A 24362-nucleotide genomic window follows, 5' to 3' on the forward strand; every position below is an offset into this window, starting at 1 on the left:
CTGGCATAAAAACAGACACACTGACCAATGGAATAGAATAGAGAATCCAGAAATCCACCCACACACTTACTGCCAGCTGATCTTTGACAAAGGCACCAAGCCTATTCACTGGGGAAGGGACTGCCTCTTCAGCAAATGGTGCTGGGATAACTGGATATCCATATGCAGGAGAATGAAACTAGATCCATACCTCTCGCCGTATACTAAAATCAACTCAAAATGGATTAAGGATTTAAATATACACCCTGAAACAATAAAACTTCTTAAAGAAAACATAGGAGAAACACTTCAGGAAATAGGACTGGGCACAGACTTCATGAATACGACCCCAAAAGCACGGGCAACCAAAGGAAAAATAAACAAATGGGATTATATCAAACTAAAAAACTTCTGCACAGCAAAAGAAACAATTAAAAGAGTTAAAAGACAACCAACAGAGTGGGAGAAAATATTTGCAAAATATATATCTGACAAAGGATTAATATCCAGAATATATAAGGAACTCAAACAACTTTACAAGAAGAAAACAAGCAACCCAATTAAAAAATGGGTAAAAGAGCTAAATAGGCATTTCTCTAAGGAAGATATACAAATGGCCAACAGACATATGAAAAAATGCTCAACATCACTCAGCATCCGGGAAATGCAAATCAAAACCACATTGAGATACCATCTAACCCCAGTTAGGATGGCTAAAATCCAAAAGACTATGAACGATAAATGCTGGCGAGGCTGCGGAGAAAAAGGAACTCTCATACATTGTTGGTGGGACTGCAAAATGGTGCAGCCTCTATGGAAAATGGTATGGAGGTTCCTCAAACAATTGCAGATAGATCTACCATACGACCCAGCTATCCCACTGTTGGGAATATACCCAGAGGAATGGAAATCATCAAGTCGAAGGTATATCTGTTTCCCAATGTTTATCGTAGCAGTCTTTACAATAGCCAAGAGTTGGAACCAGCCCAAATGCCCATCATCAGATGAGTGGATACGGAAAATGTGGTACATCTACACAATGGAATACTACTCAGCTATAAAAACGAATGAAATACTGCCATTTGCAACAACATGGATGGACCTTGAGAGAATTATATTAAGTGAAACAAGTCAGGTACAGAAAGAGAAATACCACATGTTCTCACTTATTGGTGGGAGCTAAAAATTAATATATAAATTCACACCACACACACACACACACACACACACACACACAAAAACCGGGGGGGGGGGGAAGAAGATATAACAACCACAATTATTTGAAATTGATACAACAAGCAAACAGAAAGGACATTGTTAGGGGGGAGGGGGGAGGGAGAAGGGAGGGAGGTTTTGGTGATGGGGAGCAATAATCAGCCACAATGTATATCGACAAAATAAAATAAAAAAATAAGTAAAAAAAAAAAAAAAAAAAATAATAATAAAAATAAAAACTTCAAAAAAAAAAAAAAAAAAGAAAGAAAGAAAGAACCAACTCTTTAGTTTAGTTGTATTAATGAGGATCTATCCAGGACTAGTTAAATAATATTCTGAGAAACCTTTCTGTGTATTAAAAAATAGGTGAATTTTCAAAAAAAAAAGCAAATGGTACAAGAATACCATTAGTATATAGCCCCAAGGTAAACAAAACTTAATAATAGATTGTGTAGGAAAACAAACTTACACAGAAAAACAAGGAAATGACAAACACAAAAATTCAGAATAGTGGTTCCATTGAGAGAGAAGAGTACAGCCGGAAGGAACACACAGGGGCTTCCAAGATACTGGTGACATTCTAGTTCTTAAGATGCAGGATGAGTACAGGGGGTTGTTTTATTTCTCCCTCTCATGCACGATGTAGATGTATGTGTGTGGGGATGTGTGTGCACGCGCACACACACATGTGTATTCCTTTGTACACATACATATTCCTTTGTATGCATCATAATAAAAATAATTTTTCATGTTACCCTGAGCCCTGGACCCACCTTCTTCAATGCCTCCTACCCAGCACTTTGACCCTCCGCAGAGCCTTAGGCTTGAACATTTGCTCCTTCCAATTCCCTGCTCCAGTCAAACTTGATGACCACTGAGGACCCAACACAATGTCCTTTGTACTCTACATGGACTCACCTGGAGCATTTATCCTTGCTACCAATGAGGGGAAGGTAAATTCAGTGGTAATGTCTCCCTCAGAAGGTGGTGCCAACTTTGCTGCAAGAGGACCTGAAATCCCACCCAGAGGAAGGGGGCCCGTTTCTAAATCTGTCCATCCAGAGTGCAGCCACCTTTTGCTAAATTGTACCAAGGAGCTGTAGGCAGCAGTGCTGGCCTGGGTCTACCACACCAAACCTGAGCCCCAGGGTCACCTGCTGCTCACGAGAAGCCTGTCAAGTCTATCCACTGCATTACTGCTACCCCACTTACTACTGACTTCTCCAACCCACCCTTTGAAGGCATTCCCGCAGAATAATCTCAGACCCACCCATCTCTCAGACACCCAGACTGCCAACCTTGGTATAATCACTCCCCCATCCCCCTTTCTAACAGGAAACTCTGAGGTTATTTCTCTGCTCTACTCTGTTAGGAGTTCCTGGTCTTGGTATCACAGCATTAACTTACACAAAATAAGAGTTCTTATTGGCTTTATTCTATTTTAGAAATGTTTATTCTGAAAGCTTCTCCTATTTTCTACTCAAAAATTAAAGCTGATAAAGAAATTATTTCAAAAGCAAATTAGTCCAACAAATAGTTTTTTTATTTCAAATTTTCTCTCCTATTTAGTAGACTATTTATGAAAAACACATAAACTGTAACTACTGTCTTGAAGATCTGGGTGTAGGTAATTTAATTTTTCTTCAAAAAATGTTTCACACCATCTGCATCATAACATGAAACAGAACAGCACATCACCATTTTCAGTTCAATAAGCCTATTTTCATTTGATCACAGAAGCATGCTTAAGTGAAAAATGAATGTGAAAATGATTATAAGAAAAGTCAGGAAAGGTTTATGCAGAGGTGGTGGAATGCTGTGACGCAAACTCTAAACTCAGCCCCGTGATGAGCAAGATGCTGTGTTACAGCTACAGGGCGGGGAGAAGCAGATGCCTCCAAAGAATTCTGAATTCAGAGAGGAACAGAGAAAGTGAAAGACAAGTCTGAAATACCAGGCAAGCAAAGGTGATTCTAAAGAAAAGGGTGACAAGTCTGGACTCAGGGACCAGTTTGCGAGGAAAGAGAAAAAAGGAAGGCCTTGGGAAAAAAGCAACGGAGGTGGCCAATTCCTGCAATTCCTGGGGTGAAGAACACTCTCAGTGATAACAGGGCCAGGCATACGGTGACATGAGAGAAAACACAGGAATCTGTCATTCACCATCTCAAATTGAGCCTAAAACCTCACTAATGATTACCATAACAACTTCTAAGCTTCACTGAGTGGATTATGTAGTTGTTCCATTTTTAACACTTGAGGCTATTCAAACTTTTTCCCATTATCAAATTTACCTTTTTGCAGTAAACCACACTTTGATGCATGTTGAGCTCTTGTAAAGGAAAAAAAAAAAGTTTTTCCCTCATCTGTTAACAATATAATTGGCAACGTGGCAATTACTTTGTTTTTTAAATTACTGTTTCTCCCACTGTCAGTCTACAAGGACTACTTTGTAGAATATTCTTCTAAAGATGGACAAAATCTTTCCCCCACACAAAAGTTTTGTTTGTTTTAAGTTACCACAGCATTAAATCTTGACATAGAGCAACAGAAAAAAATAATGTGGAAAGGAACCTTTCCTCTGGCTCATTCTTCTACTTCATGTATGAATCGATTCCACATCAATTGGAAGTTTATCCAATCCTTGGCCAGTATTGCCCAAGAAAAGGGGAAAACAAATAGACGTTGGTAAGTGATTATTATTTTCTCCCTTCACTGGCCTCTCTTCATCTACCTCCGTTTTCGGATTCTCTGTATCAATGTCACAGCACTCTTCCTCCAGACTTCACTGTGTTTGCAATTTTACACTGATTCCTATCTGCTTCTCCCACCCCAGCAAGATTTACTCAAGCTTCAGTGGTAAGTCAAGATTTACTCAAGCCCTAGAGGCCCACACAATTTCCACTACATCATGCTGCCTCCTGTTTGATTCTGAAACTACCTCACTTTCTCTTGGCAGACTTATTTGGAGAGACTATGTAAATGGATCAATTGTTGTTTTATGCCTTCTGTTAACATCAGTGATCCACACAGCATCTCACTTCTGCTCCTTTCATTTTACACTCTGACTGTCATCAGTAGTGGCACATTCCACAACTTCATGAACACCCTACATCTTCTGAGGAGCAGCTGTGTTCACCCGACAGTGGGAGCTGGTCTCCACAGACCACACTTAACCCCAAAGCCTCTGGATGAAGTATGGCTTGATGACACCTTGATATTGGACTTCTGACCTCTAAAACTGTAAGAGAAGAAATCTCTGTTGTTTTAATATACCAAGGTTGTGGTAATTTGTTACAGCAGCCACAGCAAAATAATAAGGAAGGTTTTTGCTTAAATAAAATTTTGTTGTGGGCTACAAGTGGGTGCGAATAATCTTCTTTAAGGGAAAAGCTTGAATTTTTATGTATTTTTATGGCCTATGCCATACAATCAGAACAAGTGCAGCTCTGCTCTTAAAAGTCTTTAGGGGCGTGACAAAAGCATCTTTTGAGCCATTCTTCATACATGTTTTATTAATAATCTCTCCTTCACACGCGATTTCAGCAGACAATAAGTCTATGCAAGGCAGACAAGCAAATGATTCTAACCTCTACCCAGCAGGCCTGGCTGCAGTGAAACAAACTATGCAGTATCTTGCAGCCACAGCAGAAAGTCTCTGTGAAAAACATATGTACAATGTAGGTGAGAGCGCGTCTGGATTCTCTACTGCAGCATGGGCAGCTCTTCTCCCCACTCTCTCCTGGCAACGTTCAGCTCTTGTCTGATGGAATGATGAACGCTACTGAGATGAGGAATATAAAAAACGATCCCAAGCCTGGGAACCAGCAGTGGAAAGAGAACGAGTGTCCTACAGGCTTCCCCACTCCCACCATCCGTGGAGTGCCATCCCTGGAAGTCACTCCCACACTGTCATGGGGGGCTACCACGCAGAAGAGATGGTTCCCTTTTTAGGTTTCTAATTGCTCCCTGATAAATACATCATTACTACTTTTAAAACCACAAATAAGGGAGAAAGTCCTGTTAAATTCAGTGAACAGAAAATGAAAGATGTGTATAAAATTAGCAGTTAAATTACAGGAGGCTGATAATGATTCATTTGTCTTCTGTCTACTGAGCTTCGGCACCAGAGAGCACCCACCGTGGAGTGGAAAGAGAAGGGTGCTCCAAGTCTGAGATGTTCTTGTGGGTCTTACCACTTTCTAGATGTCAGTTCTTGGGAAAATCATTTCACTTATGTCGCTCTTCATTTTGCCCACATGCAAAATGAGGCAACTGTCATCAATATCTGCCTGAGTTTGTAATGTCTAGGAAGAGGGATCTTTCACTATCCTGGAAATTCGAATTGGCAGAGGGCATGTTTTTTCTTCTTAGTAACACTTAGTTTTACAATCCAGAGATGCATGTAAAAGAAAGTTGGTCAGTTATTATGGGTGACATGTAACAACTATTTTTGGTCCAAGGCTAAAAATGTTTGATTTTCAGCCTAAAACAGAACCCTAAGCATGCTCCTTCCTCCTATACACATACTTTCTCTCTCTCTCTCCTTTGAGACTTAAAGCTATTCCCTTTTCCTTATCCCACTCATCAGGTAAGTGGGCTGTGTGAAACATAACCTTTACTCAGTGACACACTGTGGCTGGGTCATTCCATTGCCCAATCACCAGCAGAACTGGTCAGTCTGAGTGTGAGGCTGGGGCAGGGGGCATGAGCATGTGAGCTAACCTGGCCTCCTAGAGTACCTGGGACTGGCAGCAGTAAGCACATTATCAAGGAGGGCCTGAGGGACAACTCCCACCTGCACACAGGAGCTGCCTCTCCAGCCCTTGCTATTTGAGAGGCGCCACAAGCACCTGGTGCCCCTCCCCTCCATTCAGGCATCAAGGGCTTCCTCAGACGGCAGACAGTTGTGCTTACACTGTTCTTCCCTTCCTCCTATTCACTCTTCCACCTCCTAAAGCAATGCTGTGAGGTGGTGCACCCTAAACCACCTGCCCCACAATTGCACTAGAGACACATCTCATGCCTTCTCAGCAACCAGCACTGTGAAGCCTTTGGACATCCCATGTAAGCACTGTTGACCTTCTGACCCCTGGAAATAACAGTCCCCTCACTAATGAAAAAACTTGTATGAATTAATTTTTCCATACCATAACCAGCTGCATAGGAATCACATACATATGGCTTTAAAGCTTGATTCCAGATACAGCCACAAATTGTATCAGAACTAGATTTTTTTCCCACAAGACTATTAGCCCCAAAGTAAGAATCTAGGATACCTTTTACCATTTCTTTGGGGAGTTATTAAAACCAAAGAAACACTGAAAAATGGAGCAACTTCCACATACATTCTACATTTACGGACCAATACATTCCAAGGTATTCATTCAGAAGAAGAGGAAACAATTCTAAAGCAAGAGGTAATTTTTCTATTTACTTTTCTTTTTGGATGACAATTTTTGCTTTGGAAGGCCTCTGGGTCTATCAAATAGGCAGTAGTATTTGTGGCCTGAACGCAGCTGTCTAAACCCTGCAAACAGTTGGAATGGCAATACAGGAATTCTTGGTCTCACTGAAATTGCAGAAATGACTGGGGCCTCTCTCACAGCAGGCACTGAAACACTTTTAATCACACTAGACAAAGGCCATCAGGACACATGAAAATCAAACCTCTCTACTCAACCCTTTGAGAGTAGCTATGACCAAGTAGATGTTATTTACATCAAATCCATTTAAATCATGATTTAAATTACTAAATAGGAAGACTCAATTTAATCAGATTTTTATTAAAAAAGTGCATCTTTGTTCTTTTGACATAACCTGATTATATATTCAAAATTCAGATGAATATGAGTTTTGCTTTTAGAAGATATATTTTATACATTTAAAGCAGTAATTTATGGAAACCATACTCAGAAGTGTATCCCTCAAGAATTCTAGAAGATTCTGTGTAAAAGAATTTGTTTTAATGTTGCTCTTGTGCTCTTACTGCTTCTCCCTCTTTTATCTTTGGACTCTCTTTGCCCAGATTACTTCATTCTTAAGAATTATCTATTCACTGGTCTGACTGAAACTTTGTATATTTGGAGAGAAAGCCAAAGAACGATTGTCTTATCACCACATAATGCTACTAACAGTATGATTTCCACAGATAAAATCCTTAGATGGAGAAGAGAAACCATGGTTTCTGAGGTACATGATAAGATTTTTTCTACTTTGCCACCTACAAAAGTGGTTCTTATCACCCCTTAACTTGGTCATGCGTCATTCATTCACACCTGAAATCAACATTTTTAGAGGGCCTACTATGAGCCATGCACTAGGCTTAGTACAGATAAAGATTCTGACCTGACAAAGCTTACAATTCAATGGAGAACTGAGTTATTAGGCAGTTATGGTACATTAACTGCACAGCTACAATGTACAGCTTTGAAGAACCACAGGGTGATAGGGCAACCCCATCCAGACTGGGGCACTAGGGGGAGGGTCAAGGAAGACATATCTAGAATGTGACATTGCTTTCTTATTAATTATTCATAAAACTTTTTTTAAAGAGGGCACATAAATATATTTTCCCAAATATCATATTGATTCCAAGGTAAGATGGGATATGGGAAAGTGAAGGTTCTAGACCCAGACAGATCTGATTAGAATCCTTGCTATAACTGCAGTGCCTTGAGCAACTATGGTTCCAACACAGGATTGTTATAATAGTTAAGTGCAACATATATAAAGCACTCTGTGTGTAGTACAAGTTCAATAAATTACAGATATTAATTAATTCAGAACTTAGGCTGACTTTGAGCTTTAACATGTCAAAATAAAACTAATTTTCCATACAGAGTTTTGTCTTTACACAAATGCTCAAATGAAAGAGGAAACTCGAAAACTCATTTAAAAAATAAATACTGTGTCTTCAGTGATTTTTCTCCACTTGAGTTGGTTGACAGGTATCATTTAGTTACACAGTGGAGGCACATCCTATACTACATTCTTGGCATATACTTAACCACAGGCAAAAAGAAGAGTTGATACATCTGTGCTCAACAGCCTTCTATCAGCATTAGAAAAAGATTCTGGAATTGGAGCTTCTGAATTAGAGCTTTTAAAACGGTGAACTCCCCTGAGGTGGTTAAGTGTTTTTCAGGTCATTAACTACTCCACGAAGATGGTGCAGGCAGAGTCCTTCAGCAGCAGCTCAGATTCGCTCAGTCCAACAAGCATTTTGCGCCGCTCATTTAGCTTCTTTTATTCTAAATTCCCTCAGTACTTAGAAATACCCACATGACAGGGCCAGTCACACTTGTTCCCTCCTTTATTAGACACTCATTGCTGCCAGTGTTGTACCTGGAATGTACGAGGAGCTCCCAATCCATGGCTGGCCTTTTTGAGCATTCTTTAGACTGGTGGCACTGCAGTATAGCAAATTCTTTTTCTGTTTTTATACAAAACCCAAGTCAGAAAACAAACAAACAAAAAAAGTGTGCTTTGTGCTTTTAAATGAAAAAATGAATGAGTTTACGTGGTTCTGGAAAAGGGACCACTTTACTGATGAGAAAAATGAGTCTCAGAGAGAAGAAATGATTTGACTAAGATCTCACAACAAGTTGACAACAGAACTGAAGCACGAATTTAACTCATTCCACTCAGGCCCCCACTCCATTTACTGAGCCCTATTGTTTGCCCAGCATTTGGCTGGTACTGGGAACCCAGATTAAGGGACCTCCCCTCTTGTGGTTGCAAGATTCTCTCTGCCTGAGTAGGACAGGGAAAGGCAAGTCACGCAGCCTGGGGCAACACCAGGCGTTCCTGGATGCTCTGCGCTGTACTACTCTGAGGTGGCTCCTGGCACACAGAGGCTCTAGCTTGCTATGGAGTTGGCCTGGCCCAAGAGAGTCACATGGCTGATCTCCCACTGGGGAAAGCATTTGCCAACCCCTGGCTTCCACCACCAAAACCTAAGTGCACACGGATTCTAGAAAGGCTCCCTCTGCCTTGCCCTAATTAGCACCTTTTTATTTCCCCAAATTCCCCTGGTCTGTCTGAGCTGAAAAGCCCACAACTGACAGTAGATCACAACCATTCTGCAGAAGCTAGGGGACTGCTGGAGGTCAAAGGTGAGGCGCTGCTTCTAATTGTTCTAGAACAATGTTTCAGATAATATACTTCCTCAACTTACAGTGTACAAAGATGCACTGGCTGCATTTGGAATGGCTCTAGTTCAGGGAGAAGAACCTCTCTTGCACTCAAATTCAAAATGAAAAATAACCCCAAGTCATTCTCGGATGAGGAAGTGGCAGCCCCAAGTGGCCAAGATTGAGGTTCATACTCCGAAGAGCTTAAAAATTATACCCAAGGGAACGAGGTTGGGCAGCCTTTCAGTGGGCAACCTGAGGCACCTGGGAGAGAGAAAAGCACAGGTGGGGAAGACTCAGAAAACGTTTGCAGAAAGAATGAATACTTGGTTCCATAACACATGCCCTCTGTCAAGACGCTTTTCTGGATAGCCCAGCCCTCAGCCTGAGCTCCTGGGGCCCTTCTGCACAGCTCTAGCAGACGGTATTATAATTACCTGAGTGCTCACCTGTCACATTCATTTTTTTCTCAACAGAATCCAGCATGGTATCTAACACCCAGCGGGCACCAAAAAATGTTAAATGAATAAAAGAATGACCTGTCACACAGTGGCTGCAATTCAAAGATACAACTAGGGCATATGAGAGTGGAATAAAAAACAATGAATGGACTAAAGGGGACCTCCGAACTAGTCTGAAGACAGAGCACTACCAATCCCTCACTAGCCTGAAGGCCCATCAGCCATGGGACAGCTGTTCCATTCTACATCTGGGGTGGGGAGACATAACATAGCTAAAACATATGTTCCCAGAGTTACCAAAATTGAATGTTACCAATATGGGAAAGGAAAAAATAGCAGGTTCACTAAGTGAGCTAAGATTTTCTTTCTATTTCATATACCAGTTCTATCTCCTACTCAACCTCTCTCTTAGAAACCTATGGACTTAGAATTGCAATCCCAGCTTCGTTTGGGGTTCTAACAGGAAATCCTTTCTAATTCACAAGGCACATGCTCTCAGCACAAAACTTGTTGACTTACTTTTTCCACGTCTAGATCAGCATCCTGCTTCTTCAAAACTGTAGAAGAAAAAAAAAGTAGTGAGACATCAAAAGAGAACCAAGAACTTTCTGCCTGTAAACCCACAAAGCACCTCCATTGAACTTCCATTTGTTGCAGACAATCAATTTGCCCACAAATTTTTTCTTGTTCACACAATTGTTGCTAAGTCACAGCTGCAGCAAACTCCTGCCTGAAACTACAAAGACCTGGCCCTGCACGACCAAAGGAAGCCAGCCTCAGATTTTAACTTTCTGGAGCCAGGAAAGATAAGGATGGAGTCCTTCACACACACTCCCCTTCTTCGGAATCTCTACAAGTTTTCCATGGTTGGGGCATATTAAAAGTCTCCCAGTGTCTTATTCAACTTACCTCTTGGCTTAACTCTCCCCCCAGCTCCAAGCCCATATCTGTCCCACTTCCTATCTGACAGTAGGTCGGCCTCACTATCAAGACAGCTTTCTTGGGATGGCCCCTGTTTCCTATCCACTGGGGTTCTTCTCTGCAGGAGGTTTGCCAACCCACCAGCCTGCAACAACTTGTCTATGGAACTCCAGCCCCAGGATTACCTCACAATCTAATGCCAAGCCCCTGGTAAGGCTAGGTGCTGATTCTGATGACACTCATGCCTACTTCACATTAATCTCTAAAGTACCAGGAGTGGGATGGCTGATTTCCAGTTTGTTCATGCACTCAGCCTACAACCTGCCAATATTATGGTACTTCACTAACTACTTGCGATTTTAGCTGTTTGAATGAAGCTTCAGTTTTAACAAGGTATCCAAAGAGAACAATAAAAATGGTTGAATGAAATTATGTTGACAACAATATGTTAGGGCAGAAAGTGAGAGGTTTGAGTTGAGGAATCTGACAAAATAAAAGTCAGAAACAATTTTTCCTATCACAGTAGAGATTTAAACTTTTTCAAGATGATTCTTAGCATCTTCCTTCCTGGTCCATGGTTTAAAACAGCCCCATCATAAATTACTATTTCCATCAAAACCATCCCCCATACACACAAAAGAGAATTTTTGCACTGTTTAAAAGATGTATTTTAACAGCAACATCTTTGTTTTGTTTAATCAAAGATGACTCAAAATGAAGGAAAGAAAAAATGACCATGGGAAAGAGAATTAGAATTCTCTGTAGATGGGCATTCAAATCATGAACTCACTGCAGACAAGCAAGAGAACCACCACAGAAGTTGGTGGGAGAGATTGTGCTAATGAACATGCCACTACTACCTGTATCTTAGCTACCCCATATCACCCCATCTCTTTTGGCTTCTGAGACAGGCTGTCCTGTCCTAGCCAAAGAGACACCACGAGGCAGTATATGTCTTTTCTTCTGGCTAACCTGCTAGGGCTCTAGACACTTCTGAGCTATACAAAATGGAAATTCTTTGTCCAGAAATTTTAACTTGCCTCCTTATAATTAGAAAAGAGTAATTCAGTACTATGAGAACTTTTCACCAAAAAGAACACACATACAGCAGAAGTTTGATTTCCATGCTTGAACACTTCCATAGAGGTTTAGGAAAGTTGTTGTTCTGATTTATACAGGTCAGTACGAGGAATTTTCTATGTGCAAGGTGAAAGATTCCTTCATCTGCCATAGAAAGAGCACTTGAGAATCATTATCTTTTTCCAACTTATGGAGGAAACTTAGTAATACCTCTTTCTCATGCATATTACACAACTGCAACAACACAGGATACCCAATTCACAACAGACTCAAAGAATGAGCCATCACTCCACTGCATTAGTATCTGGTACCAGAAGGAAACCTGAAAACCTGTTGGGAGCTGCTGACTCACTACTGCACCAGGAATCTTATCCATCCACACACACGGCATCACCCAATTTCTTTTTCAGGCTTACTAAGCAAATGGAATTAACTAACAAAGACAATACATACATATGCATCATCTTACAGCCATAAACCAAAAGGAGGATGCCACACCTTTAACTTCAAAGACTCCCAGCAAGAGGGCTTGAGATATTTTTAGGCACCAGCGCCATTGTTTCAAAGAGAATAAGGATGGATGAAACAGCACTGCCTGAAAGTAGAATTTACATGGCAGCCCCGTCTAGAATGAATGGCAGCCCCGTCTAGAATGAAGAGTGGCAACTGCTTTTAAAACCATGTTTATCTTTCTTAAGTAAAGGCTGTATTTCTGAAAAGTTGAGAATAAATAAATTTTGGCCATCAAATGTTGAAGGGAAATAGAAACACTTTATTTAAATGACTTTTGTAATTTTAAAAAATCATTTTTTAAAAAATTGACCAATTATTTTCCTAATTTATCTTTATTCTAAATCCGATTTTTGAAAAATCCAAGTTTTAGGTTACCAAGGCTTAAAGCAAGATAGACCCCTCCCATCTGTGTGTGTGTGTGTGTGTGTGTGTGTGTGTGTGTGTGTGTGTGTGTGTGTGTGTGTGTGTGTGTGTGTGTGTGTGTGTGTGTGTGTAGATACAGATATACATATGTAGTTACATGGACATTTTAAATAGCTGCCTAAGTATTCAATTGCAGGTTCCTGGGTATTAGGGCATTTTCCATGAGGGCTTTGATTCTTCCTATTGAAGTGAGGCTGATGTTTTGTTTGAGAAATATGACTGAAGTGACCCAGATAGCCCAGTAGAAAAGGCTGATCCATAAATGCTGCGAATGTGTGGTCAACTGCAGGAATGGAAACTAAAGCAAAAGATCCTGACCGAAAATAAACTACTCCCAATTGTTTAGATCAGACCAACCCTCCATCTTTGGGAGAATACACAAAAATCCCCAAAATAAAACCAAGAAGTCCTGAACTTTGAACTCTCTCTTGATATAGCCATCCCTCCAGCACCCACTGCTCTCATATTTCCAAATGCCTGTGAGACATCTCCCCCTGACCCTTAAGACAAGACAGTGCAGACAGAGTGAGTAGCCAGTACACAGTGAAAGGTGTGTTGGCCCATATTCAGAGAATGGCAATAGGCTTGGAAGTACCACAGGGCAGAGAGGTGGCTAAAACGATAGCAATAGGCTGGAGGGAGAAAGGGGGAAGCTAAGGCAGAGGCCAGATTGTGAGAGAAAATGTTCACCAGCTAAGAAGTCAGCCAGAGTTAGGGGCACACTTCTGCACTATACCACTGTATTTTCACCCAGCCTCTATCCCAGAAAGGGGCAGAAAAATAGATGCAGCGCCCAGTATATTCCTGGCACTGGGCTAAGCACCATCATCCTAATCTCACCAACCCTGCTGAGTAAGTCTAATTTTCTCTTAATTGGCCCTCAAGGACTAGCTCAAAAGCACCTTTCCCTCTTGTTTTCCTTTGCCTGCCCTTCTATGCAGGCCTAGATTTCCTCTCTGCTGTGTTCTTACAGCACTTTAGGCAGGGCCTGTTTCGTTGTCTCCCTGCTAGACTGTCAGCTCATTGGTGGCCACAAGGGGCTGAGCACGGTGCCTGCAACACACAGAGGCTTGTGCCATCTCTGTTGATAGATAGGTGAAAGGGGAAAAGGGATAATGACAGAGGAGCTAATGAAACTGCCCTAAATCAAGCCCACCCATACCCTCCTGCATTATGAGAAAGTGTGTCTGGTGGGGGGGAGGGGTGATGGAGTGTATAAATCCAGAGTGTAACCACACACAACATACATGTAACCAGAAGATGACCTTCCTCTTTAAATTTAGTCCTATGTCTTTAGCTTCAAATAAATTACAGAGATCCAATCCGGAGATTCTGCTATTATTTTTAATATTATCCAGAGATTCTTGTTATTTAAAAAAATGTGACTAAGAAACTGAGATTCAATACATTAGGGTCACAATCACTCCCCATATGTGATTTAAAGGCCATGATGAACCCAAGATTTAAGTGGTTTAGGTTTTTGTTTGTTATTTGAAAAATAGAAGACTGAGAGAAAAACAAGGTTTACTTTTCTCTTGCCATAGTATCTTCTCTATTCCAAATTCAACCCTTTTTAGTACTCGTAAAAGATTTAAAATATTCATTGACCTGTCAAAAAACATCTGTACTTTACTGACCACATCTTCACATATTCACATCTGAATGGCTTCTTTCTACTCCGATGATCATAGCTCTATTCAACCATGACTAAAGTGAGAACTCAGAGCTGTACATGGTGTGTCAGTGGCGACTGAGGATAAAACAGCCATTTGATAGCAACTTTCATATCAAGCGTCTCAACAGGGACAAGTGTTCCTTAGGTTATTCTTAACTTAGGAGCCAAGGCACAAAAAGACCAGGCAGGGCCAGACTCTGCTATAATTCCAAAGAAAGCTGAGACACAGAGAGAGAGAGCACACACAGAGGCTCCTCAATGCTCCCTGTGAAGGGCGGCCCCTGGCTCCCTGCCTGAAGACTGGGAACAGGCCCACTCTCACAGTGGGCTCCCGGAGGCCTGCACAGCTGCAGACAGACTTGCAGTGTGCCGGGCCATCCGCACTCAGGGTCACCACAATCTCTGTGTGCCCAACAGCTGGGTCAGGCCCCAGAGACAGGACCTGGCTCAGACAAGACCCTCTGTTGTGGGGTATTCCTTGTTGCCCATTTCCCCAGGAAAAATGTATTTTTCTCTAGCCATTCATTCTGGCCCCAGACTAGCTCATTCTCCTATGTTCCCCACCCTACCCCCGGACACACACATACCTTCTAAGAAGGTCAGAGATGGCTGCAACTGCAACCTCTCTCCCACCTCACTCACCCCAGTCAAGGTGCAGTGGTAAGTCCATGTGCAAAATGATGAGTGGCACAGGGCAGTGATAAGGTTGGTATAAGACACTGCCCCCCCAGGGGCACCTTCAGCACATTGACATCAAGGGGAAAAAGTCTAGTCTGGTAGAGGACATCAAGGTGGCTAGGGAATGCCCTGTGCTTCCCACACTGAGAGGATGGCATAGCGCTCAGCCAATGTCATATGTGTGCTGTACCCTACCTCATTCTCATTTCTCTTATACAAGTATTTACTTTGCCTCATTAAAAAGGTAATACAGGCTCATTGAAATTTTGGAAAATACAGAGCCCCTGTCACGATACTGGAGATTTTCCTCTGTGGTCACTTTTCTATGCACATATAAATGCTCACATTCTACCCCAGCACCTCCATCCTGCACATCACAATGGTGCACACACAGGACTTCTGACAGAGGCAACCAAGAGGGGAAGGTCTCCCAAGAGCAATGTACCTAGTACCACTAACTGCAGGGTCTATTTCAGTTAGTAAGGTGCAAAATGTAGACTCTACCACCTAATGATGACCCTAACCACTGACCTATGAATTACTCTCTAAAACACAAAATTCTGGTTTATAGCCAGAGAGGAAGTGGCTGGCTTAGAAACCAAGTCCCATCCCTAGCTCTGCTATTTATTTGCTCTGTGATTGGGTGGAAGGGGGTGCAACCAGGGTCACTTAAAAAACCCACAGGGGCCAGGCGGGTAACATAAATGAATAAAGCAGGTGAGATGAGGCTGGGGTGAGCTGAACAGCCATTTCTCTTCCCAAGAGGACAGCCACAATACTACTTGGGCAGACAGACTGCTGTCATTAGAGAATACAGGTTTAATTTTGCCAGACCTCCCCATTTTTTCAAGAGAAGCTGGAAATCCCAGTTTTTATATAAAACTGTCCACTTCAAAAGTGTTAGTTTACATTTTTAAAATGCACCATATGGCCCGACAATACATATAGGCGGGTATAATCCAGCCCATAGACTGGTTTGCTATCTTTAGACATCATACCGTCTATGCCTTAGTTTCTTTCTGTTAAACAGGAAATAGACTGTTATCTGCTCACCACTGGGGGTTTATTTAAGAGCACAGAAGGGGTTTTTATTATCACACAACAAAATAATTCAAATACATTCAGATGCAGAAAGCAGGGTAACATGTTCCCTAATGTTTTTTAAACCAGGGTTGACACAGATGAGGCTTGATGTTTTGTAGAATTGTTTGAAATGTACGCTTAGGCATATCAGCTTCTAGATGAACAAAAGAGGTAAACTTGAGAAGACTTAGAAGAGGAAGGTGTGACCAACTGGTGATACTAGAGCAAATGGGGGACTAAAAGTCTGATTGAAATGGCTTTGATTTCTAACAAACGCTGCATGGAGACAGGTAGTTTAGCCAATCCTCTCAAGAAGAAGTACCGTAAAGGGGAGGAGAGAAGTGGGACAGTAGCCAGAGGAGAATGGAGTGAGGGAGGGACATGAAGAGAGCGTATTTCTAAGACGGATGAAATTACAACTATTTATATGCTGATGTTAAAGCATGTTAAAGCAAACAGACAAAAAACCCAAGTACCAACTGAAGGAATCATGTCAGCAAAATACTAACAAGTGTTGGGTGCAGTAAAAATTTTATGAGTAAGAGTTAAGAAGCCAAGATCTAGTTACACAGGTTTTCCTAAACAAGAAGTTAGAAAAAAAAATCTTTACTACAAAATATTGCCCCACATTTTATACTGTGCCATTTCTGTATTTGTCCTTTTTAGCCTACTTTTATCAGTCTCCCTTTGCTGAAATACATTAGTTGCCATGGAAACGATGTCATAGTGTGTAAAACTATTTACTGTCCTTGGAAAGGCATTCATGATAAAACTGAACAGTGGCATGTTTTAAAAAGAGAAGCAACAGAAAGCAGTTGTGCAAGAACATAACAAGGTCTCAAAACTGAGAGTTCAAAGTATTTCTCTTCCACCACCACACATCCCTGAGAGAGTCTTATCAGCTTTTGCATGTCAGTTTCCACTGAAACAGCCACAGGAGCATCTTTCCAACTCATGTGGGCCAAATGCATTAGAAACAAAATCTCTGATCCAATGTTGATAAAAACAATAGACTCCCTATCTTTCACACTTACTTCCACAAGGTAGGGAAGGGCTGGGAGACTATAGAATCAGAATGGTCAAGTGCATCATAAGATCTTTGCTAATGGGGAGGAAGTAACCCTGTAATACATTCTGCTGTCCAACTTTGTTATCAGAGATAGAAATAATATTTGGAACATAGAGATTTGGACTTGAATTTCCTTATTGCCATGGATTAGGAAGATACTCCCTCTTTTTTCCTTTCATCAACTCAAAGTAAACTGCATTCATTCCATCAAGAAAATATATTGAGCAATTCTCATGTCCCATACTAAGAAAACAGACAGCCAGGTATGTGTCCCCTGGAAGCTTAAAATCTGGAAGGGGACAGTCAGGCAAGGGTAAGAGCATGAAGGGCCTCCTGGGCCGTGGTGAAGAGCTGGGCTTTATTCTAACTGCATCAGGAAGATATTGATGGGAGTGACGTTATCTCCTATAGCTGTTTAAAAGCTCATTCAGCTGTGCAGGAAGTGGGATTGGAAGGGTCAAGAGTAGACAAGGGCAGAGCAGTAAGGCTATCAGCATAGTGAATAGTCCTGATGAAAGAGGAGAGTGCAAACCAGATGGAGAAATGTGAGGTCGAGCTACAGTGACAGTATACCTTCCCTTGTCTGTGAAAGTGCTGGTTAATGCCTGTTGTCCCAGCAGTCCACCAGGTTAGACATTTGTCCAAGATGTTTCACTTTGCAAACCAAGTATGATTCGTTGCATTAAAATACACCAGGATCGAGTTTTGTAACCTCCACTTTGCATTTGCAGCTTCTGCCATAGTCTTGCCTACCAGTGGGTGAGTCAACTTACAGTGAAGGGAATTTATACCTTAACATGTGATTAAGTCTAAAAGATGACCAATGCCAATCCACCTCTTTTCCTGTCCCTTTCCAATCTCGGTGTAAGTAACACTTCCCTTTCAAGGACAACACACAAGACATGCACCAATAAAACAAAGAGCACTTGGACATGAAGAGCTAAGGGCAGCTAACTCCTTCCAGTCTTGGTTGGTAGTGGGAAATGTATTGACAATGCTGCCCCTGTCAGACACTGCACTGACCAGCTGTGCCACGACCCATGCTGCAGCCTGAGATGCACAAAACACCAGACAGAAGGGTTAATGAGAAACACAGAAAGTTACAGGTTAGGTGCACATGAAATATTTGCAGGAAACAGACCTGCTACAGATCTTTTAAGGAACTGTCTGAATGCTTTACAGTGTTTTTGCCATTTATTGAATGGTTATACTATTTTATTTTGCAATATCCCTTTCGGCAGCAATGAACTAAAAAGAAAAAAGAAAACACAAGTTGAAAGAAAAATTAAGTACCAAATTTCTGTTTTTCAAAAAAGTTGATGATAAACATTAATTTGTACAAAATGCTTGCTAATATTTACTATCCACCATAGGAGCCATAGTGATATCACTGACTGCATAAACCATAAGTCACAAATCTGCTAAAGAAGGATCATCGACTACTTCAACTATTAATAGTTGTAATAACACTATACTGAGGATGATGATTGAACACATGCAGCTGCAGAAAGCTTACTAAGCACTCTAGGAAACATTTATTTTAGATCAAATGACTGTTGTTCTAAATTGATTTTATTTTTGAGTTCAGTTTTTGGGTGCATACATGAAAGGTGAAGTGCTAGCTTTCATGTATTAGCTTCATTAGCGAAGAAAAAAACCTCTCAAAAGGTTAAATGATTCCAGTTTTCTGTTAGTATTACCAGACGTTTTAAACAAAATAAACTCAAATAGTGGCTTAATTTTTTTCCCATCTATTTCATGGAATCAAAATTAAGCTTGTGGAAATTCACACTGTCATAGGTGAAACATCTTATGTCATTGTAAATGCTACTGTAAACTGTAAAAAGTTCAACACAGGAGATGAAATGACTTGTTTTTGCAGCAACGATACAAATACAAATTTTGTGATGTGAAAAATAATGTTCTTACTAAATCAAGAAACCTATGGAGGAGAAAGTTACTTTGGTACATGTGTAATTCACAACTGCATTCAAACAAGTGGCTATATCATCCCAAATGCAAGAGAAACTGTCGATGTAGAAATTAATAGTTTTATATGAGGGTTCTTCAAAAAGTTCATGGAAAAATAGGATTAAAAGATAATATGAATCTTTCCATGAACTTTTTGAAGACCCCCTTGTGTGTGTGTGTGTGTGTGTGTGTGTGTGTGTGTGTGTGTGTGTATATAGCTAGTTAGCAAAACTTAATTACAAAAGACTTTTGTGACAAAGCCAATGCTGAATACAAAAAGCAGTTGAGCACAGCAGTCCATGCCTTCTCATTTGTGGCCTGTCATCATCGACCGGGGTTAAAAATGTTTGAGAAACGACTCTCTCAATCAACCTGGGTGTGCATAATGGTGTGATAGACAAGTCCTCTAAAGTTTGTGTGCATTCTGCTCCAAATCAGTTGGAAATCTTTTATGAAAACAGTGAATGAAGCACCAAAACCACTTCAGCTTTTGAAGCCGTTAGCCAATTACAGTTATTGAAGACAAAGCTTGTAAAAAGAAGATGATGAAATTCATTCCAACAAAAGCAAAGCAGGAACTCAACACATTAAATGATGAGGACTCGAACAGTGTCCAAGATTTAATTCTGAAGTTATATTATGATGTTTTGTAATATCTTGGCTTGTGGCAATCTTTTGATGGAGCTTCTAGTTTTTTTTTTTTTTTTATAAAAAGATGACCGGTAAGGGGATCTTAACCCTTGACTTGGTGTTGTCAGCACCACGCTCACCCAGTGAGCTAACCGGCCATCCCTATATGGGATCCGAACCCGTGGCCTTGGTGTTATCAGCAGCGCACTCTCCCCAGTGAGCCACGGGCCGGCCTGATGGAGCTTCTAGTTTTAATTGAATACATTTACATTCTGTACCAGAATGAAGTGAAATTAAGACGACCTATGATTTTGTGTCATCTAAATTTGACAAAACATGTAAAAGAACCATAGAGCAACTTATTTTCATAAGTTTACATTGTAAAAATATTTGTTGACAATAAGAATTCTGAATAATAATAAAAAAGACCCATGAAAATATTTGGGCAAAAATATTTACACATTTACACATTTCAATACAAAAAAAAAAAAAATTGTCTGAAAAGAATCTCTATTTAGCAGAGTTTGCTCTGAGCTTACCAGGGACTTTGCATCTGCAGAAAGAGCTATTTTCACAATTAGAAACATTGTAGAGTACACATAAATGTCAATTGAAGCTATTAATTTCAATATTAACTATAAACACAACTTTAAGAGACTGCAGGCAACTTTATGTGAAAAATTTTAAAAATTCATTCTTCATAAAAAATATCAGTGCCATGGGTACTAGAGACATGGCTACAACACTGTCTAAAGTGAGTGAATATGTACCAACAATAATTATTGTCTTATGTTCTTGCTAATGCTCAGATAATCAATATAAAAAGATTTTTTTCACTAATGTATATGGACATAGGTTTTTAAGTTTTAGAAAATTCATTTTTGAAAAGATATTAAATAGAACTATTACCTGGGTCCCAAATCTATATTTTAAAAAGCCAATCTGTTCGTTAATAAATCAATATTTTTTAGAGTTCTATAATTCTATTTAGTGACTCCTTTCAATTTAAATTATATGGTCCCCCATCTCTAACTCGCCTGGCTCCCACTGACAGACAAGAGAAAATATGAGATGTATGTATGCTTTGAGAAGATTTGTTCAAAATATTACTGTAATTTTCTGGTAGGAAAATGTATAAGCAGTGTCCCAATAGGCAAGTCCCTACCTCACCCCACAACACCCCCAACCACAGCACACTTTTAAAACAGAACTAAAAATTTCCCTTCCAAAATTACTAGGTATTTCAAGAAACGGCAGGTTTTAAAATACATCTTAAATGCAGTATCATCTTCACATGAATGTCAAGGACAGATCAAATGTAATTAAAAAGAGCTAACTGTTTTTTTCCCCCCTCTCTCATTTGAGTATTCTGGTAACTACTTACGAATTATACTTGGAAATGAATCCCTTTGTAAACTGATACTTTATTTAGTACACGAGGACTGAATAAAAATGAAGAGTATCTCTCTTGCATTTAGAGACATAATTTCTAGCATTCACCCTGTTACCTTTAAAATGTGGAACTGAAGGATCACACACAGTAAAAATTCTCCTGTAGTCTCCAGCATCAAGGTAAAGTCATTAGAAAAAGGGCATGAAATCCTAGTACCTTCCATTGAACCAAGGCCCCGAGGCAGTGGAGGTCCTCCCCTCCAGAGCTCTTGGAAGTTAAACAATGGGAGGCCAAGGACCCACTACACTTGGAAACATCAGCTGGGCAACTCAGCCCCTTGGGAAGACAGAACTTCCCACTTTTTGCCCAAAATAACCCCTAATACAGGTATCCCAAGCCATGATTTAATCAAAGGGAAAACAAAGTACTGTAAGAGTAAAAAATCTCCCCTCCCCCCCAAAAAAGGGTGTGTGTGTTAAAATATAGCCTAAATGCAGTGTGGCCATAGCCCAAATGCAGTGTGGCCGGTTTGGAATGTACACTTACTGCTTGGCTGTATATAAAAGATGTTGCCTCATTTCTCCATGGTTGAATTCAACTTGATTATGATCATTACATTTCTGCTTATGGTAAAAACAAAAAACAAAAAACAAAAAACAAAAAACAAACAAACAAAAAAAAACTAAACAAGCAAACAAACAAACAAAACAAACCAATCTTACTACTTCCAAATAACTTCATCTCCTCAGAGTTTAAAACTTTAGTCGCTTTAGGGCAATTAGTCAAATTGAACTCCCTTCGGCCTCTCAGAGATGTGTGTCTTTCCCTTTCTCTCCCTCCCCCCAAGGGGAAGATTACAGACCATCACCATGACTGGGGAGAGGATCTGGTACAGGCACTGTCCTCCAAGCCTCACTGGCTTCTGTGGGATGTCTTGTCCCTTTGTCTTTGGGTGTTGACTTGGTTCTGCTGACGTAACTGGTCAATACCTCATTGCGGCTTGGCAGTATCGGTGGACACGGTCCCAGCCAGTCTCCAGTGGTGAGATGACACACTTCCTCCTGTGCTCTCTCCATTCTGACCCCAGGCCTCTCAGCACCTCCACACCCACCCAACGGAACAAGCAGCACTGTCGGATTTCCCCCATGCCACGTGCAGGCTTAGGGGAACTGGAGGGGACACTCCCTCAGGGCCTGCCTTTGCCTAAACATGCCCTCACTGCAGGGCACATCACAAGGTGGTTTCCTTCCAGAGTTCCACAGAGGACACCAGGGACAAGTGCTGTCTGCTTGCATGGGCTCCTCTGTCCCCCTGGGGCTTCTATCACCTCAACGACCCCTCAGGCAGAAGCATTGGGGAATGGGTCCTTGGATCTTAGTGACCCATCCATTTCTTAATTCTAGGCTCCTCTAAAGAATCTTTGCAAGCTCTTCCCACCAACCCAGGAAGGGATTTTCTCCTTCCTGGGAGAAAGGAAACTATCCTGCAGCCTCCCTCCTTCATGGCTTAATGTGCAATATATGCCAGGCCTTCTACGATCTGGCTCCTTGGAATCCACAAATCATGTTTCTTCTGACAATGCCTGCCTCTTTTAAATGAAGGCCTACATTAACTCTGGTGTCTGAAACATGCTTTCAGGGCCTGCTTTGGAAATCAAAAGCTGAACAATATCTTCTTTGTCCTTGACCATGTTCTGTCCTCCCCCTGAAGTAATGGAATCCTTAGCCTCAATGGAGGAGACTCCCAGGGCAACAAGAATTAAGAGGAAGGGAAAGTAAATCGAAAACCAGTTCAAAATATTATTCCCACTAAACCAGCTGCTCATAATGTAAGGTCTCAGAGGTCCAAGAACACTCATTCAGGATTTAAGAGAAACAGAAAAGTACAACACACTGACATGTCATTCTTCTAGAAGGCACCATTTATACATATTTGAACCCAAGGCAGAAGGGGCCTATGGCTTTCAGTTTCTTGAATTCTTCCTTAACCTCTGTTCTACTGCTGAGTGGAGGTCCGTCAGCAACATTTTGGAACTCTCCACTTCCCTGGGTTTCCTCATACAAGGGTCTCCTCACCTTTGTCTCTCCTCCTCTGTACCTGCTGTGCTCACATCCTTGAGACTTCAGACTCTCCTTACCTGATCCATGACCCCCAATCCAAGCTTACTCCCCCATCCAGCCTGAACCCCACTTTCAGCTGATTCAACTGATGTTTTCTTTAGTCTCTTAGAACATCCTACTCACTTGACTATTCAAACCAATTCCTAACTCTAGGTCACCAAGAGGTCAGATTTTCATTCCAAAGTGACAAGTATCACCAGGCAAAGTCAAAAAATTAGGCTTAAAGGGAACCATTAAAAATACCTGCAAATATCTATTAACACACTATTCTATAGTTTAGTGGCTGTATGAACCTTTTCTAGATTCTCCAGAACCCCTCTCCTTTCTCTAAATCTCCCAAGCTCAGCTGATGTTTCAGTCTCCAATACTACTGAAAAGTTACAGGACATTCCACTCCTTTGAACTTCTTCCTTTTCACATACAAATTTTACTGCATCTTTATGTATTTTGCAGTGATGGTTAAAATCACACATGAACAGAACCAGACACCTCTGTGGGTGCCAGCAGTTCCAGGGAAAGGGGTGGGTTTCGGTTAATTTATTCATGAGTATGATCTAAGCAGGATTAGCTCTTGGAAAACTGTAGCCCCCAAATTATTTGATTGTACCTCAGCCCAACATGACATGTGAGGAAGAGTACAGTGCACGAAAGTGTCCGAGTCCATGATCTGGGGCACCCAAGGCAAGCCCCATTACATTCCCTGACCCTCACATCTCCACCTGTGATGGAGGTTTTGCTTCCAGGAGATGAGACGCCCTGCCCCCACCCCACAACAATGCTCCTTCACACTTGAGATCCAGAACTGCCACCGTGGGAAGATTCTTATTGTGCTCCCCACCAAAGCACCTGCCTGGGCTCTCAGTGACCTGAGTGAGCTAGAACATGTGCAAATGATCCATCAAAGAGGGAGACATTCATTCGTGAAGCAGGAAAGAGAAGGGACAATGGACTGAAAAGGATCTAGAAAGAATTGGTAAGGAGAGCTGGCCGGTTAGCTCAGTTGGTCAGAGTGCAGTGTT

General features: G+C 41.1%; 1 protein-coding gene across 4 annotated transcripts in view; it reads right to left on the reverse strand.

The window, feature by feature from the left end:
* Positions 1-24362, reverse strand: part of FYN (FYN proto-oncogene, Src family tyrosine kinase) — a 209034-nt gene that overhangs the window by 171724 nt on the left and 12948 nt on the right. For 3 of the 4 annotated variants that reach the window (XM_063096819.1, XM_063096821.1, XM_063096816.1), the window contains exon 2: positions 10307-10344. The exons of the other annotated variant lie outside the window; for it this stretch is intronic. The gene's annotated coding sequence lies outside the window, so the exon portion shown is untranslated. The remainder of the gene's footprint in view (positions 1-10306; positions 10345-24362) is intronic. 4 annotated transcript variants of the gene reach the window in all.

This window comes from Cynocephalus volans, chromosome 5, assembly GCF_027409185.1.
Source record: "Cynocephalus volans isolate mCynVol1 chromosome 5, mCynVol1.pri, whole genome shotgun sequence".
Classification (NCBI taxonomy): Eukaryota; Metazoa; Chordata; class Mammalia; order Dermoptera; family Cynocephalidae; genus Cynocephalus; species Cynocephalus volans.